The sequence below is a fragment of the Narcine bancroftii genome, chromosome 2 (assembly GCF_036971445.1).
Source record: "Narcine bancroftii isolate sNarBan1 chromosome 2, sNarBan1.hap1, whole genome shotgun sequence".
Classification (NCBI taxonomy): Eukaryota; Metazoa; Chordata; class Chondrichthyes; order Torpediniformes; family Narcinidae; genus Narcine; species Narcine bancroftii.
This window is the reverse complement of record NC_091470.1, coordinates 312,166,311-312,193,774: the sequence shown is the minus strand read 5'-3', so window position 1 is coordinate 312,193,774 and position 27,464 is coordinate 312,166,311. Positions and strand designations below refer to the sequence as shown.

General features: G+C 41.8%; 1 long non-coding RNA gene across 1 annotated transcript in view; it reads right to left on the bottom strand.

Moving 5' to 3' along the window:
- Nucleotides 1-997: 997 nt before the first annotated feature.
- The window catches only part of LOC138755526 (uncharacterized), a 101,573-nt gene continuing 75,106 nt past the window's right edge, over nucleotides 998-27,464 (bottom strand). The window contains exon 3 of the long non-coding RNA XR_011352367.1: nucleotides 998-1,097. This is a non-coding gene — a long non-coding RNA (uncharacterized lncRNA). The remainder of the gene's footprint in view (nucleotides 1,098-27,464) is intronic.

The following is a 27,464-nucleotide window of genomic DNA, read 5'->3' as shown; positions in this document are numbered from 1 at the left end:
CAACATATACCATGATATCTGGCTGCTTTCCCTCTTGCACCAGAATGCCTTGGACCTGATCAGAGACATCCCTGGCCCTGGCACCCAAGAGGCAACATTCCATGTGGATGTCTTTCTCACACACACAGACTCTCCTGTCTGCCTAACTATGGAGTCTCCTGTGATTATAGCTCTTCTCTGTCTGACCCTTGGTACCACATGGCCAGACTCTGCCAGAGGCCCTGCCACCATAGCTCCCTCCTAGTCATAGCCAGCACCAAGGGGTGATATTCGCAGGCATTTCCTCCAAAATGTGTTATTGTGCCCCCCCCTTCCCCCGCACCTGCAGCACTAATGTTGCTAGCGTCGCTAGTGTCACGTGGTTTTGTCTCAATGAGATATAGCCGCATGTTTGTCTGTTACATTGGAGAGACAGAGAAGTGTGATGGCATCGAATGGAGGAGGTTCATGGCAGGTATGCCACCTGCCTCCCATTTCCCCCCCCCCCCCCAACAGTTGAGTGAGTTTTCGAACATCAGTTTTTGTGTCTCCCACCGTGGTTACCCTAATGTCCCTGATTAGACTTGTTCTGACACTGACTCTGCTCCGGATAGGTCATTTACCCCTCCCCCAACAGTATCCTGGACAAGATACTTATTATTCAAGGGAATGGCCACAAGGGTGCTCAGCTCTACCTGCCTGCTCACCTTTGCTTTCCTTTTTCTGTAACCCAACTATCTGTTTCTTGCAGCCTAAGGTATGACTATCTCCTTATAGCTCTGATCTATGACTGCTTCATTCTCCCTTATGAGACAAAGGTCTTCCAGCTACTGCTCCAGATTCCTAACATGGTCTTCCAGTTCACCTATCTACATGCACTTCTGGCTCTCTGGGAGAGGGACATTCCCTCAGGACTGCAACATCTTACATGAGAAGCACGTCACTGTCTCAGGAGCCATTTTAAATGCTCTAACCATGCCTTCACTTAGGAAAGAAAGAATATACTGGATACCTGCAACACCAACCTGGGGGAAGCCACGGGGCTGCCACACCACCGATCCAGGAAGGCTGCAGGGCCGCCTCACTGCTGACCCATCGATGGCCGCCTCACTGCCGACCTGTCAAGGACGATATATTGAAATCACATGGAGTAAATCTATTGCGAGAAGCAGCTTGAAACTGATTCAAGCTCAGTGCAAGCTCCAGAGGAAGATTAATTTTAATATAGAATGATATAAAATGAGCTAGATGATTATTGGTACAACAACCAAATCAAATGAAGATACATGCAATTCATCGGAGGTATTTTTATTGACTTATTGTAGATTTCATTTCATCCTCAGCATTAGAAATGTTTGACTCTTTAACAAAAACATTGAGATCAATGATCCATCTATTGATTTGGAAATAGCATCTTGGCAAATGCATTTAGAACATTCTAGTTAATATTATAGTGTTCCATAGCTTCAGGAATTCAAACATTATGAATCCCATGTTCATCATTTTACAGCTGCTGTTTGTGCCAGCCATGTTCCTTAACATAGCTTTCATTTTAAGGTTCTAGTCATACACAACATTTTTAGTTTTTCATTGACTCTGTGAAATGATGTAGCTTCTATCTACGTTGAGCAATTCAGTCAGTGTATTCACATTACAATATCTGTTTCTGCACAATCCACTTGTCAATTTTAACTCCATTTAACCAGTGGATCAATGACTAGCACTTCCTTACTTGGAAACAAACTATCAATTTACATCTTTTGCATAGAAATGAAGTAATTGATGAAAGCAAAATTATATGATATTTCAAATTATACCTTTGAAAGAATAATAATGTGACCAACATTCTGAAACTTTAGAATGAAAATTTAATTGGTTTCCATTTGCTTGTTGTTCTCAACTCAAAATTTTTAATTATTAGAATATCAGAAGCCATCAGCTTCATATTGTGTCCACAATCATAGTTTAGTTAGTTATTTCTTAAACAAATCAATGCTATTTTACAAAGCATACATATTGAAGGACTAGATGCCCTGTAGGGCATGTTCTCTGTTATTTTTTTTATTTATGACATAAGTTTACTGCCCATTTGATTCTTTTGAAAAGATAACTAGTGAAGCAGTCATCCAGTGTTACATTTAAAGCTGCAAGAATTTGTCTCTGACACCTGCACTTCAAGTAATAATTGCATTTTATCATTATCTTGGGAGTTTATTTGAAATCTAATCTATAAAGACATTTATTTTCCTTCCTATGATTTTCAGTTTATGCCTTTCTGCAAATATATGTTGATACATTTCCACAAAGGCAGGTATCTTTGGTTGTGCAATGCTTTTAGGATTAAGTATCCTTTTTATATTACCATTGGTTCATCACCTGACAGTAGCTCCCTGATAAAATTTTTCAACAATTTTGCATAATAGGCAAGGGAGAAGAAGAACAATTTACAGAGATAAGGAAGGTTTAGGGATGATGGTTTAAGTGAGTGTTTGTGTATCTGATTATCATTGATTTTATACATATATTGCATTTTCTGTTCAACCATTAATTATTGCTGGAGTATTTAGACAGAAAAAAATCACAAGAAACAGCTTAAAAAAAATTATTGCCTTGCAATAAAAAGGTTTGAGTGTAAATACCAGCCAAGTGCAGATGTGACTTGTTTGCAACACTCACATTTTTGGTGAGTTGATTAATGTTGGATTCATGTAAATAGTTCCTCAGTTATATAGAACCAATACTTGTTCATCTTTTTTTCTTTAAGTGCCTCTGATCAGCTGAGAAGAGATACTTGGTTGACATTTGAGGAAATTCTGGCTGCAACTGAAGGGGAGTCAGTGTATTAACATTTCTGAGCACAACTTCTCACTTGATTGAATGTCATGGACTGGAAAATTATGCTTTCTTAAGTTGCGATCTTGAAAGGTAAAGCTATGCATCTAGAATGTCACATTTAACAATTGATCCTTGCATGCCAATAGTATACATCTGTTCACTTCAAGCAGAATGGGTAGAAAATGGCACAGCCTCACAGCACCAATGATCTGTGTACAATCCTGACCTTGGGTGCCGACTGCATGACTTGCATGCTCTCGCTGTAATCTTGTGAGTTTCTTCCATATAGATGCAAAAGCCCTGCTGGTTGGTAGGTTAATTGGTCAGTATATAATGTGGTGATCTATGGTGCAATCTAGGCAAAGTTGATGAGAATTTAGTTTTCATGTAAATGCGTGTTTGGAGGGCCAAAGGGCTTGCTTTTGTGCACTATTTCTCTCTCTCACTCTCTCTCTCTCACACTATGGCTCTAAGTAGGAGTCATGTGGAGAGTATCTCTGCAAATGGATTACATTGAGCCAAATATTTTGTTTTGAAAATATTCTCCCGTTGCTTTGTGAGAAAGTAAGGAAGGAAATGCAACATGATTCCTTTGGTGGAGCATAGAAAGGAGATGCAAAAATAGAGAGATGGATAAGTGAAACACAGTAAGAGAGTTGTGAGGAACTGGGGTGGAATTGAGATGATGTGCTCGGAAGCCGAGTTAGGGACAAAAGCCAAATTAGTTTCATGGATGGCTTGTACCTTGTAATGTACTGCAATGTGTATATGATTGATTTTGCAATATTTAGGAGTCTGTGTGTGACTCAGATGAGTAAAACCTGGTCCAAACCTTCATAGCGACGAAAGATCATTGCACCAGGAGGAAACAGAAATGACAAGAAAATAGCTGGATTCATTAATAGTTATTTTCTTTAAAAGAACACACCAGGGAGCAAAATATAACTGTATTTTTTTATTGAGGTAAAGCAAATAACATAAAATATTTTGAAAGTATTGAGTCTTAGCTGCTCTTACAGCATGGAACTGAAAAAATGTCCAAATCCAGTGGAGTGAAACATAAAAAGTCGGCAGATTTTAGTCAAACCACAAAAAGTTTGGGAACTCAGCAGATCCTGCAGCATTCCACCAGCCTTTGCATTCAACATCTCATTCTCTGCTATTTTCTGCCATCTTCCCTCTCCACCTTCCACGGGGACCATTTCAGCTGTGACCCCTTCATCTACTCCTTCCTTTTCCCCCAATTGTCCCCTTGCTACCAATCCCTGTGACTCCAAGAAATGTTACACGTGCCCACACCTCTTCCATCACCACAATTCATGGCCCAAACAATCCTTCCAAGTGAAGCAACACGTCACTTGTGAATCTGCAGGGGTCATCTATTACATCTGGTGCTCCCGTTGTAGTCTCCTTTATATTGTAGAGTCTGTATACAGACTGGGAGATTGTTTCATTAAGCCCCTTTGTTCTGTCTGCTGCAATAGCAAGATCACCCAATGACAACTTATTTCAATTCCCCATCCTATTCCCATGCCAACATGTCTGTCCATGGTCTTATGACTGCCAGACTGAGAGCACTTGCAAATTAGAGGAATAACACCACAATTTCTGTTGGGCAACTCCAACCAGATGGTATTAACTTCGACTTCTCAAGTTTCCGATAGCCACCCTCATCCTGTCTATCTCATTCCCTTATGCATATTTTTCCTTTCCTCTAGCTGTGTGTCTGTCTGTCTCTCTCTCTCTCTCACTTTTCCTTTTCCTCTGTCTCCTTTTCTTCACAGATCCATTCCTCCCCTGATCAATTCTCACCTTTCCTCTCCTGTCCTCCTAGCCATGTCCAATTATCACCTTTTTACTGTTGGCCTGTGCTCCTTTCATGTCCTTTCTTCTCTTCTCTCCCAGATTTTTTATTTAGGTCCCCGCCTGCTATTGCTCATACCTTGAAGAGTTCTGTCCCAAAATATTTTTACCTCCTATGGATGCTGTGAGACCTGTTGAGTTCCTCCAGCATATTAATGACTATACTGTATAAAACCAAGGGTGTTTTGAAAATCCAATATGAATTTCCACCAAGATTTCCATCACTGCAATATTTTGCCCCTACTTTCTTTGATGAAAGATATCTTACTCGTATATTTGTAATTTTTGCATTTGAACCAGTCTTTATAATATACAGTTTGTCTTGTATAAACTCCTAATAGCTCATCCTACACCAATTCCTCCTGATCCCCCACCCACCCCACCTCCCAAATAATTGTTTTAAAATTCTCATCAAAATTTACCACACCCAGCAAAAGCAACCCCAGCCTCTCTAGTCTGCAGCTAAAAACAATGGTTCATTCAAACTAATCTAGGAAAAAAGATTTCCATCCAACCTATGGAATCTTGATATCTTTCTTAAATTGAGAATGCTCAAGTAGTAACCAGTGTTTTACATAAATTCAATACAACTGTTTTTTTTTAATATACTGTAAGTTTCTATTTATGAAGCCCATCATCTCATATCCTTTTCTACCCAGTCTCTCCACATCACCTGCCATTTTTACAAATGTACTCTATGTGCCCAGGTCCCTCTATTCTTGGGCCCCATTTTGAAGTGATCCATATAACCTGTATGGTCTCTCCTTTTATCTGTATAAATATACAATTCATCCTTCTCTGGATCTGTCACATGTTACCCAATCTGCCAGTAAATTACCAGTATATCCAAGTCTCTAATAGATACAGAAAAAACACTGAGCCCTGGGTAACACCTCGGTTTACCTTGCACTGAAATGGAATGCTGAAGTTGCAAGAAGTGGTCTGCAGCTAAGGTAGCTTGCATGAAGAACTGTTTCAGGTTGATTATCTTTCATCAAAACTGGAGAAGTGAGAAAGCAAGTTTAAGGTGCAGGAAGGAGGAGGGAGCTGAAGCATTGGGGATCTCTGAAAAAGGATACAGTCCAAAGTTGTTAAGGCATAACTGCTTCACATTCCAACACTGCAGACAACAGAGAAAGTAGCAGGAAATTAAAGCTGGATAACCTAGCAAAGTCTATGGTGAGAGAAAAACCTAATTTCGGGACATTTTTTGAATTTCATCAACTTCCTGCTTCTGTCCTTAAGTTAATTTCTCATGCATTACCTTTTGTCTGGCCAGCATCTTCCACCCTCAAGATCCAGGTAAATTCTATTTATTCCCTTCATTTCACCAAACTTTTCTGTTATCCCATCAAATACTTCATGCTGATTGGTTAAACATATCCTGTAACAAAACTGAACTGACTTTACTTTATAAATAGAAACTTCTTTCAGTGTCATTTAATTTCTTTCTGGATTTCTAATGTTTCCTTACCACTGAGGGTTAATAAATGAACATTTTATTTCAAAATGTAATTCTATGCTTTTCTTTTAAATGTGTTACATTTGCCACTTTTCAACCCTTTGTTTTTTTCCTCTGTAGCTAGGGGTTTTCAAAAGAATCTGATAAATCTTTCCGAAATTTTCAGCATGCTTTCTTCACCAATCTAGCATCCATGCCATCTGGATCAGATGACTGTTTATTTTAAATATAGTCAATCTTTCTAGCACAAAAGCAGAAAGTGTTGGAAATAGTTGCTCATATGCATCTGTGGGAAGAGAAACAGGTCAGAGATCCTTCCTCATAAAAAAGAACATCTTAACAAAGGGTCTCTGACCCAAAATGTTGACTTGTTTCTCCCCCCGACCTCCCCCGCCAAGATGTGGCCTGACCTGCTGACTATTCCCCAGCATTTTCTGTTTTTGTTTTGATTTTCACAGCCTTTTCAGAACCACTTCTATTTATTTTAATGTTTTTAAATGTTTTTGAACCACCCTCTTTGATGGTTAAGACCAATACAAAGAATTCATTTAATATTCAAGCCACGCCCTCTGCCTGAAGGCATAGATCACCTTCTCAGTCCCTGATGAGCCCTACCTACCTTCTACCTGGTTATTCTTTGAAGCCCCGCAGGAGCATTTTGTTACTTCTAATGCCTTTCACATTTTCCCATTATTGTCTTATTTTCCTTTTCTCTCTCACACTCACATTCACATCATGTTATGTACAGTATGGTATTTCATTTAAATATTCAGTTGACATCTGTCATACACCCTAATTTTGATTCATCAAATTCTCTTTGTCTTTCTCAACAATCGAGGTAAGTCTTTGGTTCTCTTATCTTTCCTCCTGTTGAGAATCAACCTAACCAGTACATAAATCATCTTTCTAAAAATCAAACATTGCTTTGTGATAGTTTAACCACCCCCCCCAAATGAATTTTGTTTTAATCTGCCTTGATTATTATGCAAAAAAAAGTTTGACAATTCTGGTGGAGTTCTTTGAGGATGCAAAATAGATCAAATTGAACCAAGTGGTGTGATGATTTGGATTTTCAGACTTTCAATCAAATCCCAAACAAGAGGTTATTCATCAAAGTTAGAGCATGTAAAGCAGTGTTTTTCAACTGCCCCCCTAAACTCACATTCCATCTTAAGCAATCCCGATGCCATAAGTGTTCTGTGATTAGTAAGGGGTTGCTTAAGGTGGTATGTGAGTGGAAAGAAAAAGTTTTAAAACTATTTTAATCGTATCTAATTGACTCGTTATGTGCACGGTTTCATAATGCCAAAGGAAATGGGCCAATGACAATTTTTCTCAAGCAAAATATTTCAATAACAACTGGGTCCAGAGCAGTGGTTCTCAACCTTCCCTTCCTACTCACATCTTAAGCAATCACTTACTAATCACAGAACACTTATGGCATCGGAATTACTTCAAGTGGGATGTGAATGGAAAGAAAAATGTTGAGAACCACTGATGTAGAGCATTCCTCATCCACTGGAAAGACATTGATCCTGTTGTCTTTGTCATTCATGGATCTTGAACAGATCTCTTCTATCCCTGAACTGCTTCTAAAAGATAATTTTAGATTTAACTTTATTGTCATTGGGCCAAGTCCAGATATAAAGCCAGTGAAATACCTCATGAATCTGAAAACTAACACCAAGGAAGCAAGTGGCCACATGAAACAACTGTTTGGCCCTCTAATAAAGGAATTCTCATGAGAACTACATTTGCTCCCTGTGCTGTCCAATACTTTGGAGCATGGACTCTGCTCCAGTCTGCACTGCTTCAAGTATCATCAGCTCTACCAATCCGAAAGGCTGAGTAGCAGTTCAAGAAAGGCATGAATCCTGAATGATTCCTGTACTTTTGACTGGCGATCCAGGTGGAACCTAGTGGCTTTGGAGTAGGGACCTACTTGAATATATAATCCAGGTAACTCTCAACTTGCTCTCCGCTCTGCAGTGACTCTCAGCAGCCCTTCAAACTCAGATAAATTGTAGTGCAATTTAAATAGTGAGACATAATATTTAAGACACTCAGGAGATGTAAAGATCAGAATGGTAGAGGAATTGTGAGCAATTCAACAAATTTCCCACTCTCTTTCATTTGCATTCTGAATGCTTTCATTCTCATCTCATCTTATCTCATGCAACACTCATTATGCACATTCCTGCAGATTGTATATCTGAACTTATTTAATTAACTAAAATTATGTATTTTGAAACACTTAATTAATAGGCCAATGTTATCTTCATGCACACCACTTCAAAGTAAAATTCAGTATCTTCCAGAAGTCAGACATGCAAACAGATTATTCTCACTACGTTGATTCCAGAGATGAGGGGGTCAGCCTATAAGGAGAGATTGAGGCATTAGAGAGTGTACTTGTTGGATTTTAGAAGAATGAGAGGGAATCCTGTAGAAATGTACAACATGTTGAAAGGCATTAAGGTAGAGAAAGGTAAGTTATTTCCATTGGTGGGAAAGACAAAAACTAGGGGACATAACCTCAAGATTCAGGGTTATAGATTTAGGACAGAGATGAAGAGAAATTGCTTTTTCTAAAAGGTGGTGTATCTGTGGAATTCAATGCCCATTGAAAGAGTGGGGACCACATCAGTAAATATATTTGACAATGTTGGATACATTTTTACATAATAAGGGATATGCAGAAAAGACAGGTAGGTGGAAATGAACCAAGACATCCAAGTATGAGCTCTGCAAGGCTATTAGAGAAGCTGAGAGTTGGTACTGCACCATGCTTGAGTCCCAAGAGAATATCTCTTTTTCTCTCTCTCACTCTCTGTGGTGAAACCACTACTGCGTATGTAAATGATATGACCTGTTATGTTTGATCCTGCTCTCACTGGCCGACTCATGACTCCTCCCCTTTGTCCCCCATAAAGGCTGTCAATGCCACAACCCTACCCCCATTCGAGCCCAGGTCAGTGTGAGCTAGTAACACAAGGGATGCTGACAATCTCTTGCTAATAAAAGCCTTCAGTTTCCAATAACTTCAGACTTTGCATAACTGATAGTGCATCAATTTTATGAGCAAGAATTGGTTTCTTTGAAACAGGAAAAAATACTTGAAGCTGGACTGCTTAGAGATTGACCATAGAGAACTGAAGCAGCTGACAAATTCACACTCTGGAGCTGCTGCTTCGAAAGATTTCTCTTCCTTGCAGCCTCTGCAGCTGTGATCCAGGACCACAAAGACAAGTTCCATCTGCTATTTTCATACATCAGGCACCAAGTTTACTGGATAGCCCGGGACTGCCAGAGCTACAGGGAATGTCTTGGACATCCTGAAATACCAGAATGAAGTCTATGTATGGCGCATACTCCACTCATCCAGGCAGCAAATTGGGGAAACATTCAATGACTTTGTCAGGGTCCTGCAACTGCCAGGGTCTGAGTGCAGAACAGCACACACAGCCGCTGATCAGAGATGCCTGTGTAGCAGGTGCCCACTCTGATTACGTGAAGCTACTCAAGCAGAAAAGACTGAGCCCATCTCAAACAATCGAACTGGCAAATACCCTTGAAGTAGCCATCCACAATGCAGAATCGTTCTCCAGCGAACATGCGGCCGCTTCATGGGGGCATCTTAGAAGATGGGAATCCAAGCCCCCTCTCATCCTGAGCTGACTTTCGCTGCTATTAGCGACCACCCAAAGTGCTACTTCTGCGGGCAGGGCAAGCATTCGAGGAAATGCTGCCCTGACAATGAAACCATCTGCTCTAACTGTGGGAGGAAGGGACAATTCATGAAAGTCTGTAAGTCTAAGCAAGTTCCCAAGCCCAGCAGCGCCATGTGCAAATACGGCTGCCATCTTTAATGCAGTCACTTCTGCCGCTAAATCCAGGGGCCCGGCAGGCCTGCACGTGTGCACCATGGGAGTCACCAACCACGATGATCTTACTTCCATCTTCCCCCTGTTCCCTTCTGGTGAATGATGCCTGTGCCATGTACGCAGCATGGGGATCGCCATCTTATCGGACTGTCAGCACCCAATGAAACTACTCAGACAACGAGCTGATGCTGGCATTAGTAACCCTGGATCAACACAGACCACACCAACTTTCCAGAGCCATGATGAATGTCCAGGTAAATGGCCACCCCACTACCTGCCTATTCAACAGTGGGAGCATGGTGAGCTTTATTCACCCGAACATAGTTCAGCACTACTCCCTCGGGGTGCAGCCTGAGAGGGAAAGTGTCTCCCTTGCTTCCCAATCCAAATTAACCAAAGTTCTTGGCAGTTGTACTGTGGTACTAACTATCTGAGGCACAGTATACTGTGACATCAAGCTCCTAGTACTGCCACAACTCTGCTTATTGGGGTTAGACTTCCAGTGCAACTTAGTGCATCACCATGGAGTAAGAGGGGCCCACCCTCGCATCACAGGCTGTAACGAACAGTTTGTGAACTGCCCGTCCTTTCCTCATCACATGGCCAACCAAAAGCTCCAAACTCAATCACCACAGCTGATATGCAGCCTCTCCACACTGTAATGAGCCCAGAGGACCCCAAAACCCATCAGCAATAGAAATTCACTAAGACAAATGGTTACTTAAAGAAAAGTCATTTTTAATTTTCTTTAAACATAAAAACAGGTTCAAACTTTAACTTATTACTATTAATTTAACCTAACTTAACCCCCTTCTAATTCTTAGCATACATGTATGTAATGTTGTATAAGTTCAGAAAAGTTCTTTGATTCACAGTCCAATCTCACTCCCACTTCTCCAAGTTCACTGGAATCAGGCAATTCTTATACTGTGCACAGAATTTTACATATATGAACTTCACCAAACTCTGATGCTTAAAGGTAATTGGTTACCACTCAGGAAGGTTGTTGTTTTTTTTCAAAGAGAGATTTGTGGCTCGCTGGACACACACAAACTGATTTACTTCCATCAGCAACTTTAGAATCTTGCTGAGGAAACTTGCCCCATCAGGGTTTTCCAAATGATAACCTCTTCTTCTGCAGGTCACCACAGAGTTCCTTTTGTTTCCCTTATTTCAGATGAAACACTCTAGCCAGCAATTTCCTCTTGTATGCATCACAAGAGCTTTGATCAGGCTGAACTCAGAACTCACAACCTGTCTTCAAAATAGGGTTTCAACAAGGTGCCAGCTTGCCATGACTGCAGAAACCAGTGTTCTCTCACTCTCTTAGAGAAAGCCTGTTTGGTCTCCTCTCTCTCTCTCTCTCTCTCTCTCTCTCTCTCTCTCTCTCTCTCTCTCTCTCTCTCTCTCTCTCTTTCTCTCTCTGCTTACAAAACCACATGACCTTCTTAGAACAGCAAAGTGCAACCAGACAGTTGGCAGCAGTGGACCTAAACTTCTGAGTGTTCATCTGTTGCTTTCAAAACAATAATCCATTACTCCACAGCATGTCCAATTACCACCTACTTGTGAAGTCTCTATAGCCCGGACTATCTGGCTTGAGCAAAGCTCTGACATTTTGAGTGAGATTTGTTTTGTGAAGTGTTTGTTTGTGACCTACACTACCCCACAATCTATCTCCTTCAAAAACACATTTATATACAATATAAAAGATTATATAATCCATCTATTCACCCCCCACCATTCGCTAACCTCACCTGTTGCCACTAAAAGTCGGCAATGTAGTACCAGAGACAGGGCATTTATTAAATTTGAGGTGAGACGTCTCCTCACTGAAGGGATGATAGAGCAGAATACGAGCTCCTGGAGAGCCAAAGTCATGGTAGTGAAAAATGGGAAGAACACCAGATGGTCAAAGACTATTCCCAGACCATCAATAGGTTCACCTTGCTTGACGCATACCCCCTACCCTGCATTTCCAATGTGGTGAATCAGATCACCCAATACAGGGTGTTCTCGTCCATAGACGTAAGTCTGCCTATCACCAGCTCCCCAATTTCCCCAAGGACCAACTGTACACTGTTTTTGAGGCGGATGGTCAACTGTACCACTTTCTCAAAGACCTTTTTGGAGTCACAAATGGGGTGTCCATCTCCGATGGATCGGATGGTGGATGAACACGGGTTGTGAGCCACTTTCCCATTCCTCAATAACGTCATCATCTGTAGCCATAACAAGTAGGACCATGATGGAGATCTCCAAAAATTCTTCCACACCATGAAATACCTCAATCTGATGCAAAGTGTGTCTTCAGCACATGTCACCTAGCTATTCTAGGCTGTGTTGTCGACAATGGAGCCCTCAGCCCCGACCCTGACTGCATGCATCCCCTGTTAGAACTTCCACTGCCCCCCCCCCCCACCCTCCACTGCCTCAAGGCCTTGAAAATGTCTCTCGGGTTTTTCTCATTATGCTCAGTGGATTCCCAGCTATGTGGAGAAGGCCTGCCCCCTCATCAGGGCCAATGTTTTCTTCCTGTTGACAGAAGCCTGCGAGGCATTCGACCGCATCAAAGGTGACCTCGCAAAGGCCACGATGCATGCAGTGGACGAATCCATCCCATTCCATGTGGAGAGCAATGCATCAGACTTTGCCCTGGCTGCCACACTTAACCAGGTGGGCAGGCCCATGTTGTTTTTATCATGAACCCTCTCGGGCCCTGAAATCCGGCCCTCCTCCATCAAGGAAGAGGCCCTGGCTATCAATGAAGCAGTATGTAACTGGAGGCATTACCTTGCCAGTAAGCATTTCACCCTGCTGACTGACCAACGGGCAGTCGCCTTCATGTTCAACAATCAGCAGTGGGGTAAATACAAAAATGATAAAATCCTGAGGTGGAGAATTGAGCTCTTCATCTACAACTATACATACTGTACTGGCCCAGAAAGCTCCACGAGCCTCCTGATGCCTGTCTCAATGGACATGCCAGTGTGTAGATGGACAGGTTGTAGGCACTGCACGACGGCCTCTGCCATCCTGGGATCACCTGTTTTTTTTTCTCTTCATCAAGACCTGTAATCTCCCCTACTCCATCCAGGACATCAGGACACTGGTCAAAAATTGCTGAGTCTGCACAGAGTGCAAACGGCGCTTCTACCAGCCCAACCAGTCAAACCTGATCAAGGCCACTTGCCTCTTTGAACATCTGAGTATGGACTTCAAAGGACCCCTACCCTCTATGAACTGCTATGTGTACTTCATCACCATCACTGATGAGTACTCGCGGTTCCCTTTTGCCATCACCTGCCGAGATATGACAGCAGCTATCGTCATAAAGGCTCTGAACAACCTGTTAACTATTTTTGGATACCCTTGCTATGTTCACAGTGATAGGGGTTTGTCCTTCATGAGCGACGAGCTGCACCGCTATTTGCGGTCCAAGGGCATCACCTCTAGCCGGACCACCAGCAATAACCCCAAATGGAATGGACAGGTCGAGCAGGAGAAAGAAATGGTCTGGAAGGCAGTACTACTGGCCCTAAAGTCCAAAGGCCTCCCCATCCCCTACTGGCAAGAGGTCCTCCCAGAGGCCCTCCATGCTACCCAGTCCCTCCTGTGTTCGGCCACCAACAAGTCACCTCACAAAAGACTCTTTACATTCCTCAGGAGATTGGTGTTGGGAACCACCTTACCCACCTGGCTGTCATTCCCTGGGCCCATCCTACTTCACAAGCACATGAGGACCCATAAATCCAAGCCTCAAAACAAGAGAGTCCAGCTGGTCCAAGTTAACCCACAGTATGCCTATGTCACATTCCCAGATGAACGCGAGAACACAGTATCCATTCGGGACCTGGCACATGTTGGAGCTTCTGGACCCCCGTCCTTTCAACCAACTGACAGGTACACCTGCCCCCCCCCCCCAGCTCTCCAGATCCCTACCCCACTATCTCGACCAACCCACCAGCCAACACACATGCATCCCCCCCGCCTCAACCTAGCACCCCGGCCAGGCCAACCGAGATGGAGCAGCCACAGCCATTGAAGACCAGCATGGACCCCAGGACCATGGCATGCCAATTACAATGCCAAAGAAGTCTGCCGGACAGAATCTCTCACTCTCCCCTTTCCCTCCCCTTCTCCCTTCCCCTCTCCCTCTCCTTCTCCCTCCCCCTCTCCCTCCACACTCTCCCTCTCTCTCATTCTCTCTCACACTATCTCTCTCACTCTCACTCACCTGTCACCCCTCCCTCTCTCCTTCCCCTTCCCTCTCTCAACACTCTCTTGCGCCTCTCTCTCGTGCCTCTCTCTCGCGCCACTCTCTCTCACTCTCTCTCCTCTTCCTATCCCAACTTCCCCTTCCCACCCCTCCTTCCCCTCTCCTTCTCCTCTCCCTCCCCTCTCTCTTTCCCTCCCCTCCCTCCCCTTACCCCTCTCCCTCCCCCTCTTCACACTCTCTCTCCTCTTCACTCTCTCTCACTCTTTCTCTCATTCTCCCCCTCCCCCCCCTCTCTCTCTCTCTCTCTCTCTTTCTCTCTCTCTCTCTCTCTCTCTCTCTCTCTCTCTCTCGTAAGAGACAGCATTCTGTCATGGAATACAAAGTCCAGCATCACAGAATACAACAGTGCAACACTCCCTAATGAATTAAATGTTTTCAGCATTCTGTTCAAACAGGAAGATGACATCCACATCAACTGCTACAAGCAATATCTTATCCATAATCACTGCTTCTGAAGTTAGAGCAGCTTTTCACAGAAAGTGACTGGCCCAGACAGTCTCTCAGGATGTGTCCTGAGAGCTTACGCAGATCAACTGCCAGTTGTATTTACAGACATATTTAATCTTTTCCTATAATAGATCGAAGTCCCTACTTGCTTCAAGAAGGCCACCATCTATTTAACTTTTGGAGCGTGGTGTATAGCCTGTGTAACCAATTATATTGCATCATGCGTGTTTATTGTATTTCTCATAGTTCCGGAGCATAGCTTTTCCCATGTTTCATTCTTTATCTTTATGTTTAGGTCTTATTCCCATTTTTGTTTGGGTTTACAGCTTTCTCTTGCAATTTGATGTATATGTTTGTCCACCGCCTAAAATGACAGAAGGAGAAGAAGATTAAATGAATTGACCCAGTATGTAAAAGTAGAAGACATAAATTTCTTGTTTATTTTCATTGTGTGATGACATTGTTTAATGGGTTGGATGTATTGTATATGTTGAACGTTGAGTGAGTGGGGAGGGGGGGTGAAGGAGGGAGGGAAGGGAGGGGGGAAAAAGGGGAGAAAATGACACTGTGTATATTCAAGAGGGAAAGTTTGTGTGTATTTTGGTCAGTATGGTTCATAGTGTGAAAAAAAAAAGGCCACCATCGTAGCAGTACAGGGTATCAGTATCAGGCTTAAATGATTATCGACTGAGGGCTGGTCGTGGCTCACTTCAACTCTGGCCAACCAGCTAACCTTGTGCTTCAATACCGGCCAAACAGATCACCTGCTGACATCCTCTCCCTAACTCGATTCTCAGCCCCAGAACACTTGAATGCTAAAGGCACCTACAATATGTTAGACGGCTGCTCATAGACCACAGCTCTGCCTTGAATGCCATTGATCCTAGCAAAATCATTTCCAAACTCCAGAATCAGACTTCCCATCTGGAACTGGATTCTTGACTTCCTATCTAACGGACCACAATCAGTGAAGTATGGTAATGCATCTCCTTCACAGTTGCACTCAACATTGGTGCTCCCTAGGGATGTGTACTGAGTCCACTGCTGTACTCCCTCGAAACCCAAAACTGAAAAGCTAAATACTATTTCAAATCCATCTTCAAATTTACTGACAACACCTCAGTACTGGACCCTGCGTCAAATCTACTTAGAATATGGGAAAGAGATTAAAAGCCTAGTGGCATGGTGACAAGATACCAACCTCTCTCTTAATGTTAATAAGATGAAGCAAGTAGGGACTTCGATCTATTGACTTCAGAAGAAGAGGCAGAGTCCACACCTGGTCCACATTAATGGAACTGAAGTCTAAAGAGAAGGTAGCTTCAAATTCCTAGTTATAAATATCTCCAATATCCTGACCTGGGACAAGTACATTGATGCAATAGCCAAGAAGGCACACCAATTGCCTTTACTTTCCTAGAAGATTAAGGTAGCTTGTCATGTCCCCCTTGTGTCTCAACAACTTCTATGTGTGCACCATTGAAAGCATATGTACTGGATGTATCATAGTGTGGTATGAAGCTGTTCTGCTCGAGATTGGAAGAACTTAAAGAAGGTAGCAAATATAGCTCAAAACACAGCTTAAACTTCCCTCCATGGATTCCCTCCATACATCTGCCTCGGAAAGACAACCAAAATTGTGGAAGACCCTCCTACTCCCAGCCACACTCTCTTGTCCCTCTTCCCACCAGGAAGAAGACAAGAGTGTGAGAGTGCACACTAACAGGATGAAGTACTTTCATCCCTGCAGCTTTCAACTGTCTTTGCTTGATGTCAATTGATCTTCCTTTTCATTGTAATCCTGTTGGCTTGTTCATAGGGAAACATTTCTTACTTTATGGTATTTTGTGATAAATGAACTTATACTTAAACCTATTAACCAATATGCAGATGATGCCAAGGTAGGTTAAGGAGCAAGTACTGTTGAGGAAACAGAGAGGTTGCAGTGGGATTTAAACAAATTAGGAGAATGGGCAGAGAGGTGGCAAATGAAATACAATGTCTGAAAGTGGACGGTCATGCACTTTGGTAGAAATAATAAACAGGCAGACTATTTCCTAAATGGGGAGAAAATTGAAAATACCCAATGCAAAGGGACCTGGGAGTCCTCAGCAGGATAGCTGCATCTAAGCTTGCAGGTTAATGGTGAAGAAAGCAAATGCAATGCTGGCCCTCAAGATGAATAGAATATAAGAGCAGTGATATGATGTTGAGGCTTTATAAGGCACTGATGAGGCCTCACACAGTATTGTGAGCAGTTTTGGGCTCCTCATTTAAGAAAGGATGCGTTGACTGATGCAACATCAATACATGTGGAGTGGCATTGGTGGCAGTACACAGGAGTGATCTGATTGAGTGGAACACATTGGGGAGGACATCTTGCTTGCGGGAGATTGGAAGGCCTCAAGATCTCAGGGCTAGGAGGATGGCTGCCCAGATGGTACCATTCTCCCTTTCCACCTGCCTGTTCCCTTGGTGGTTCTACTCCTGGCAATGCCTCTGGCCAGCATGTACTGGCACAGCTCATCACTTATAAGAGGACTCTGGTTGCTATGGATAAGGCATGGGTACCCGAACAGGGTGAAGAGATTGCACTGGGCCTTGATAATTGTGGCAGTGGTCATATCTGAGCAGGAGATGGCGAACGGGAAATGTGAATTCTCATCAATAATGTTGAGGAAGTACATGTTGTGGTCAGAGGAGGGGAGGGGCCCCTTGAAATTGATGCTCAGGCATTCAAAGGAGTGGGAGGCCTTTATCAGGTCCACTCTGGTTGATAGAAGTGCAGTTTGCATTCTGCACAGACCTGCAGATTTCTTGTCATGGACCTGATCTCCTCAATGGAGATTGAGATCAAAGTTGTGGGCTTTGATAAAGTGGTGGAACCTGATTACCCTGGGGTGGCAGAGGTCGATGTGGAGTGCCTGTAACCAGTCTATTTGTGTGTCGCCACACGCTCTGCAGGACAGGGCATCTGGAGGTTCATTGAGTTTCCTGGACCGGTAAAAGATATCATAATTGTATGTGGAAAGTTGTAGATTCTCCACCTCAATATCTTGTCATTTTTGATTTTACCTCACTGCTGATTGTCGAACATGAAAGTGACTGCACGTTGGTCAGTCAGCAAGATAAATAATTTCTTGGCAAGGTAGCATCTCCAGTGCTGTACCACCTTGACTATGGCCGGGGCCTCTTTCTCGATTGAGGACTGTCAGAGTTTGGGGCCCTGGAGGGTGCAGGAGAAAAAGACTATGGGTCTGCTGCCTGGTTAAGGGTGATGGCCAGGGTGAAGTTGGATGCAACGCTTTCCACCTGGAACGGGGTGGATTCATCCACTGCATGCATTGTGGCTTTGGCAATGTCTGCCTTGATGCAGCTAAAGGCCACATGGGGCCCTGGTGTCAGGGGAAAATAGATGAATTTGATGAGGGGTGTGGGCCTTGTCCGCATAATTGGGGACCCACTGGACATAATAAGAGAAAAACCCAGGCATCTTTACAGAGCCTTGAGGCTGTGGGGAAGGGGGTATTCCAAAAGAGAGTACATGCGATCGAGATCAGGGCCAATTACTCCGCTCTCTATGACACGGCCAAGGATAGCAAGGTGAGTTGTGCAAAACACAACAAGGTTAAGAAGTTTAGTGGCCTGAATCCTGCATGTCATGGGCACAAACGGTGACGTTGTCCAGATACGGAAATGTGGCTTGCAGCTCGTACTGGTCCTCCATATGGTCCATCTCCCATTGGAAGACCAAGACCCCATTGGTGACTCCAAAGGGAATGCTCAGGAAATGGTAGATGCACCCATCTGCATTAAAGGTAGTGTATTGGCAATCCTCCGGGCAGATAGGGAGCTAGTGATTTACTGACTTTAAATTGAAAGTGGAGAATACCTGATATTGAGTGATTTGGTTTACTATATGAATATGTGGGGGAGAGGGTATGCATCCAGCTTAATATATCTATTAATAGTCTAACTGTAGTCAATGACCATTCTGTGTTTCACCTCATTCTTTACTACCACTACTTGGGCTCTCCAAGGCCTGGTGCTGGCTTCAATGATCCCCTCATTCAGAGGCCGCTGTACCTCCGACCTATTAAAGGCCCTATGCCCTGCACTGTATTGCCTACTTTTGGATGCAATGGGTTTACATTCGGGGGTGAGGTTAGCAAATAGCAGTGAAGGGGCAATCTTGAGGGTTGAAAGACCACAGGTCATGCGCAGTGGAGGGGGTTTCTGTGGGTGGAGCGCATTGGGTGGTTTAAAAGCTGCTGGTTACAGACAGTGAGGAGGGGCTGGGCCAATCTTACTCAATCGTAATATTCTTAAGGTGGCATTGAAAGTCCAGCTCGGCAATGCAAAGCTGTGGCATGATGAGGAATTTAAAGTCTTTGTGGTCTGTGAATTAGTTGCAGACATCCACCATTTGGGACTTTGAGGACAAAGAGACCTTTGATTTACTGGCTTTACTGCAAGGAAGTAATGCTGCACTGTGTTGGGGTGGATGAAGCTCTCTGTTCTCCCTCTGTTGAACAGGCAGCTTGCCTGATGTCCAGCATCGAATTGGTGAGGATTCCCCCAGTCCAGCGTGATGGAGGTCAATGTTGAGTCACTGTCTGGCTTCATAGATATGGTGGGATGTTCGGGCATTTGGTTCATGGCTCGCAAGCAGTGCTATTGGGTTGGAAAGATGGTGGCATCCAAGATGGCGGCCCCCTTGTCCCACACAAGGTGCTGCTGGGTTGGGAAGATGGTGACATCCAAGATGGCAGACTCCACGGCCTGCATGCAGTGCTGCTGGGTTTAGAGGGTGATCCAGATTTACACACTTTAGCATAGTGTCCTTTCTTCCCACAGTTATTGCAAACGGTGTCTTTTGCCAGGCAAAATTTTCTCAGGTGTTTTAGCAGGCCACCGAAGTAGCACTTTGGGTACTCACAGAGTACAGCAGCCATGGTCAAGTCGCTGGAAGGATGTGGCTGTGTGCTGCAGGCTTGCAGCTCTCCCACTTCCCATGATGGCAGCGTCTGTGGTAATCGAGAGGTGGCTGCATTGGTGGCTGAGTACACGTCTAGGTTTTGTAAGGCCACCTCTAGCATGTCCACTAGCTTGTCCGCCTTCTGAAAATTGAGCTGACCCTGTTCCAACAGTCTCTGCTGGATGTAGCTGGATCTTATGCCCATGACGTAGGCATCTCTGATCTTGTCCTCCGAGTTCACTGTGGCCATGACAGCTTTGCAGTTCCAGTTCTGTCCAAGAGCTTGCAGGGCCTGAAGGTATTCAGCCCTCAATTCCATGGGTCGTTGCTTATGGGTAGTTGAGAGGTGCCTAGCATAGATCTCGTTTATCTTTCTCCAGACTGGTTTTTTAGCATGTCCATTGCTGTCGGGTATGACTGATAATTGACTATACCAGGGGTCTGACCCAGGAATACAGTACTTGCAGTCTGTCATCCTCTGATTGGACAATATTGGAGAAGGCCTGCAGGAACGCTTCAAAGTAATGCAGCCAGAGTTCACAGCTGTTGGATGCATTGGGTGCTTTCAGGATTTGCTCTATTATCAAAAAAAATGTTGTGAATAAAATTGATGCACTATCAATAACTTAAAAGACTGGAAGTTGTAGAGAAACTAATTAGCTTTTATTCACAACAGAATGGATGTCCATCCATGTTGGTTGACTGCCCTGGACTGAGGAGGGGTCTGTGGCACAGTTGCCTTTATTTAGGGGTCAGTGGGAGGAGCCTCAGGCACAATTAGCACAACCAAACGTATATATAGATAGGGGATTACCACATTGACATTGGTGAGGATACAGAGGAAGTTCACAAGAGTGATTCCGGGAATGAAAGGGTCATCATATGAGGAACATTTGATTGCTTTCGGCCTGTATTCATTGGAATTTAGGAGAATTAGGGAGGAATCTCATTGAAATATTGAAAATGTCAAAAGGCATGGTCAGAGTAGATGTAGAAAGGTTGTTTCCCATGGCAGGAGAATCTAGGTCAAGAAGGCACAACTTCAGGGTTGAAGGGCATATACTTAGAACAGAGATGTGGAGGAATTTCTTTCACCAGAGGGTGGTTAATCTGTGTAATTTTTGCCACACGTATTTTTTGAGGCCAAGTTGTTAGGTGTATTTAAGGTGGAGATTGATAGGTTCTTGATTAGCCAGAGCTTTAACAGTAATTGTGAGAAGGCCAAACAGTGAGGATGAGTGGGAAATGGATCAGCTTATGATTGAATAGCGGGCAGACTTGATGGGATGAATATCCCATTTCTGCTCCTTTGATTTGTGGTCTTATAGTGGCAGGAATGTGGGAGGAAACTGGAGCACCAGAGGTACACCTATGTGATGAAAGGGAGAATGTGAATGTTCTACACAGACCGAACTGAAGATTAGGCTTAAGCCCAGGTTGGTGAACTGTGAGGAGCTACTTCACCATTGTGCTGCCTTCATCTTCTTGTTGAGTGCTTCAGGTTTGATATAGATGACACAAATAACTGACGTAGATTTGTAGTAGTTTCAGCCAAGTTGTATGATATTGTTGTATCTGTACGGGGTGACACCTGTACGGTGTCCAGCTCCTTAACCTTACAAGTGATGCCATTGTCTACAAGCATACTTGGGCGTGCTAACCTTATGTAAAATTATTTTGATGCTTTATATTTCTCTGTGTGGCGATGTCATGAAGAATTTGGGTGTTCTCTTAATAGCCTAGTCTTAAACCTCTCGGTCTCAATATAGTTGAGGATGTTGCAGCTGGTAATTGTTTTTGTCATTTAATGTTGGAGGTGGATTAAGTCAAGCTGCTGAAGATAAAGTCTGAAATACATTAAGAACTGAAATCCTCCCACATAGAAGAGTGGTAATGACTACATCCTTGTATATTTGCAACGTTGCTGTCAGCTTGATCTCCTACTGCCTCCAGACATGCTTTTTTTCAATTCTTCATATGAAGAACTGGCTCTCTTGATGTGGCAGAGCATTTCACTCGCTTTTAGAATATCATCTGACAACCTGCATGAGATCCAATTGATAGCACTCAGTATAATATTGCCAATAATTATATGGCTTGGTGTCATCCCTCTTTGAAACTAGCTGATAGATAACGTGCTTCCTTCAGATGATGATAAGGTTGTAGCCTTTTACTGCTATATGCTTGTTGATATTGAATAGCAGATAATTTTGAGTGCAGGTATCTATAAAATAAATAAATAAATGAAATTAAATTCTCTGTAATCTTTATTCAGGTCGAAACCTTTTGGGATGTGTAGATATGTTGGGCTTCTTTTATATGCTGGTCAAGAAGCTGCAAACTCTAGGCCTCTGCAAATGGATTCTTGACTTTCTCATTGGAAGATCAGTCAGTACAATTTGGAAACAATGTTTCCTCCTCTCTGATCATCAACACAGGTGGACCCCAACGATGCGTGCTTAGCCTACTGCTCTACTCATTATACACTCATGACTGTGTGGCCAGGCACAATTCCAGTGTCATGTACAAGTTTGCCGATGACACCATAATTGTTTGCAGAATCACAAATGGCAACGAGGAAGTGAATAGGAGGGAGATAGATTAGCTTGTTGAATGGAGTTACGACAACAACCTTGCACTCAATGTCAGCAAAACCAAGGAGATGATTGTGGACTTCAGGAGGAAGTCAGGGAACATGGCCCAGGCTTAATCGAGGGCTCAATAATGGAGAGGATCAATAAATTCCTGGGTGTCAACATCTCTGAGGGCCTGTCTTGGACCTTCCACATTGATGAAATCACAAAGAAGGCTCGCCAGCAACTATACTTTGTGAGGTGTCTGAGGAGATTTGGTATGTCGCCAAAGACTCTCATAAACTCTACACCTGGAGTGCATTCTGGCTGGTTGCATCATTGCCTGGTATGGCAATCCAATTGTCATTTCAACAATTAAGGAATAAATATGGAATAACTCAGAATACATTTTTCTGTTATCTTCAATTGAGAGGATATCTGCAGGAAACGTTAGGCCCAACAATGTGCTTAAAAGCTTGAAGTGAGTTGGAAGTTCTTATCAGAAGAGGTTATACTAAGAAATATATTTCCACAATGTATCTTTCATTTCTATTAAAAAGGGAGCTCATAAATCTAGACAGAAATTGGAGGCAGGTTTAAATATTACAATTGATGAGAAAAGATGGGCAGATCTTTGTCAAGATTGTATGACAAATATTATAAAGGTTAGGTATGGTTTAGTTCAATATAATTATTTACATCAATTATATTTAATACCACAAAAATTTGCATAAAATGAAATTGAATTTATTAGAGAATTGTTTTAGATGAGATGAAGAAATAGGAACTTTGTTACATACTACTTGGTCATGTTCTAAATTTAGAACCATCTGGGTGGATTTAAGAAAGCTTTTAGAACATATTACTAGTATTGTATTATTTTTTTTCAAAATCCAGATTTATTTTTATTGGAAAACATTGAAGGAACAATACCTAAATTAAAATGATCATTTTATCAAGTGAAATTTATTAAAATAACATTAAAGGTAGCAAGGAATTGCATTGCAGTAACTTGTATTATGAGCTCCCATTTTAGTAAAATGGGATTATCACTGTAAGGGATAGTACAGACAGGAGGGACTGAATAGTCACAGTTAACATTTCACACAAGCACCAAGCACAACACAAGTTACAACCCAGTGATAATTCAATACATTGGAAGAACTGAGGGAAGGATTGTCACAGTCTGTTGCAGAATTTGGTACTCTTGTAAATACATTGTGATTTTGCAAAGGAGAACCATTCTGACTGCTGAAGAGGAAACAGTTCTTTGAAAGCAGCTCTTGTAGCCAGCCTTTTTTTTGTGAAATTCAGGGCAAAGCATGCTCTATGAATGACTGGGCATTTTCAATGGATTGGTCTGTGCCAGAAGGGTCTTTTTGGGAAGCAAAGTGTTTCATTTTGATTGTGACTAACAGTGGATGTCACTTGGAGTGACTGCTTCATTTTAGGTGTGACTAGCAGTGAAGTTACTTGGAAAGACCAGTGTCAGGGTCTTGGAAGCTTCGTAGAGGCAACCCAGTTCAAGTCTTGCCTACAAAAAGACTAGGAGCTCGTCTGGATGGACATTTCTTCAAAGGCAATGCAAGAATAATTTGAGTCTGTAGCAGCCACAACTCCAGTCTTCCCATCAGTTCAACATTAATTCTGGGCATCAAATTTCAAAGGCCTACACTTTAACACTGTATATGAAAGATTGAACTTTGAAGTAACTTCTTAGATTTTGGCCTGGACTGTAATGGTTTGGGTATATCATATCATACACATACACTAGACACCTGCGCATAGCTGTGGAGAGATTTAGTACTAAGGATAGTTTAAGAGTAAGAAATAATATTAGTGTATTAATGTGGTGGTACACTACCGGCCTACTGCAGGGGGAAACCTCTGTACCTGCAGGAGTGTAAGGGGACAGGACAACACCTGCCCCGCTGTCAATCAGTCGGCCTGAATGGATCAAGCCCCACCCAGTCGGGTGTCAATCACCCTCCGGGATATAAGCCTGCGCCGCCCTCTCGAGGCCTTACTCAGAGTTGCTGCAGCCACAGCCAACCTGGCTCTGTGGAAGTCTTTGTGGATTAAAGCCTGTTGTACAGTCTTTATCTTTGTGTGTGTCTGATTCTGGCTAACAGTGCACCACAATTAAAATTGAACATTGCCTATTTCTGCTAGTTGTGTGTGGTTTGTAACACTTAGAAATCAGATACACATTTAGGTATGGAAAGATGGAACATGGAAATTCCAAGTTGAATACCTTTGGAGAAAATTACATATAATTTAAGAAATAAATATTCTTTTTCCTTAAAAATTTGGAGCACTTATTTGCAAAGCTTAAGGATAAACATGTAAAAATATATTTCCGTCCTCTTAAGACCTGTAATAGTCTTCTTCCTTAAAGTCGCTATATAAATACTGTAATTCCCCAATGTTTGAGCCGATCCTTTGTGCAATCCAGAATAATATTATCTTTTTTTCTTTTTCTTTATTTTTTTCTTTAATTTTTTTTGTAACTATATGTTATATCTATTTCTATTATTATGTTTTTAGTGGGGTTACATCATCATGTAATCAAAGTTTGCTTATGTAAGTATATAATTATATGAATGGAAAGTTTTTAAAATAAAATATTAAATAAAACCAAAGACGACAGCAGTCAACATCGTAAAGGACCCCCTTCATTCTGTTCACAATCTCTTCACACTGCAACCTTTGGGCAGTAGGTACAGAAGCCTGAAGACCAGTACCTCTAGGCTCAAGTTTAGTTTCTTTCCAAAAGTGATCAGATTCTTGAACCTCCCCTTGTCCCATTAATTAGGGACTGTCTGCCCTATTGCAAAGTCACTTTCTTTCTTTCACTAGAATAACTTAATATTTATCATCTAAATATCTTTGTATGTATTACCTTTTTTAATTAAAATTATGTACATGATTGGAATTTTTTTTTCCTATCTTATGAAATACCTTTTGGTTGGTAGCAAGTAAGAATTTTGGTGATTATGTTAAAGGACAGGACCTCCAGGATTGCAATCTCAGGAGTGCTACCCAAGCTAGAAAACAGTGAAGCTAGACATAGGAAGTTAATGTTCTAAATATGTGCCTAAAATATGATGGTACAGGAGGGAGAGCTTCATGTTTCTGGGCAACTGGCCTCTGTTCCAGGGAAGGTGGGATCTGTTCTGATGGGACAGTTTGCACCTGAACTGGAGGGGGAAATAACATCCTTGTTAGTGCTGCTCTCGGGGGGGGGGGGGGGTTCAACTAGATTTGCAGGGGGATGGGAACCAGTGTTGGAGCAGATAGTGAGGTGGAGGAGGAGGATAAAGGTCATGCATTAACTGCATGTAGAGACAGAAATCAAAGTTTTGTACATGATAAAAATGTTCTCAGGTGCATCTATTTCAATGCAAGGAGTATTTTTTTAAACTTTATTTAAAATTATGAAGAATAATATAAAAAAATTACATGAAAACTACAATAACAAATCATCATACAAACCTCCCTCCCACTCCTCTCCCACCCCCCTTAACTAGCCTTGCAAGGGGAGCCACAAAAAACAACATATTACAAATAATTGCAAATATGAATAAACATCACATTTTAAGATATTTCTAAACCCATATACTCTAAATAAGATGACCACATTTGAACAAAAAAAAGAATAATTTATCATGTAAATTATGTTATTTTTTCTATATAAATATAAGATCTCAATTCATTATGCAATGAGTTATATTAATTTCCACATTATCTTTCCAAGTAATCGCTACACATTTCCGTGCCACTCATAACGCTAAACGAACAAAGGCAATCTGAAACTTGTCCAACCCCAAACCAGTCAAAGAAACCATATAAACCAACAAAAAAATCTCTGGGTCTAATGGTAATTTAATCTTAAATAATTTCTCAAAAAATACCCTAATTTTTTCCCAAAATGGTTGTACCTCATCACAAGACCAGACTACATGAAAAAACGTTCCAATATTCAACCCACATCTAAAACACAAATACAAATCACTAAATTCATATTTTTTTTCAATTTCTCAGGAGTCAAATACAACTGATGCAAAAAATTATAATTAACCCAACCCTACTTTACATAAATCAGTTTAGTTACCACTTCACAACACATAACCTCCCAGTCCTTCTGGGGTATATCATAAGATAAATCACTTTCCCATTTATTTCTAGATCTCTCCAAATTCGGCTTATCCATATTCTCTTGTAACAACCTATACATATCTGAAATAAAGCCCTTTTTTGATGTAAAAGAAATCAAAGATTCAAATTTTGTTAACTCAGGTAAACTCATATCCTTTCTCTAATTATCCCTGATCAAAGCTCAAAGTTGATAATACACAAATAAAGAATTTACAGGTATTCCATATTTTTCCCTCAAATGGTTAAAAGAAATAACTGTCCCTCTTCTAAACAATCCTGAATCACTTCTATCCCATCAGAGTGCCATACCTTTAAATATCTATTAAACATTGAAAAAGATATAAGCTGATTTTGATATAACGGAGTTTGAATTGATAATCTCCCCTTCATGCCTATAACAGAATTTCTATTAATCCATATCTTTAATAAATGCTTTAACACCAGCATATTATATCCCTGCAATAAATGCAAATTCCATTTATATATAAACTGATGAACTTCAAATTCAGAAAATCAGGCTAGTTCTACCTTAGCCCAATTAGGGGGCTGTTTAACATCCTTCATTCTATTAACAAACTTAAACTGTGCAGCCTCATAATAATTTTGAAAAAGAGGCAACTGAAGACCTCCTGACGCATATTTCCATGTCAACTTCTGCAAAGCTACTAGCGCTAATTTTCCCTTCCATAAAAATTTCCTCACCGCCGTATTAAAATCCTGAAAAAACTCTTTGGAAGCAAATATGGAATTGACTGAAATAAATGCTGAATGCCTGGGAAAATATTCATTTTAATACAGTTTACTCGACCTACTAATATTAATGGAAGATCCTTCCATTTAACCAAATTCATTTTAATCTTTTTCAATGATGGCACGTAATTTAATTTATATAAAGATTGATAATCCACATCCACAATTATTCTTAAATGTTTAATTTTATCAGACCATCTTAATTTTATAATATATTTCATGCTTAATAATTGCCCTCCAAAACTGGCAATATTGT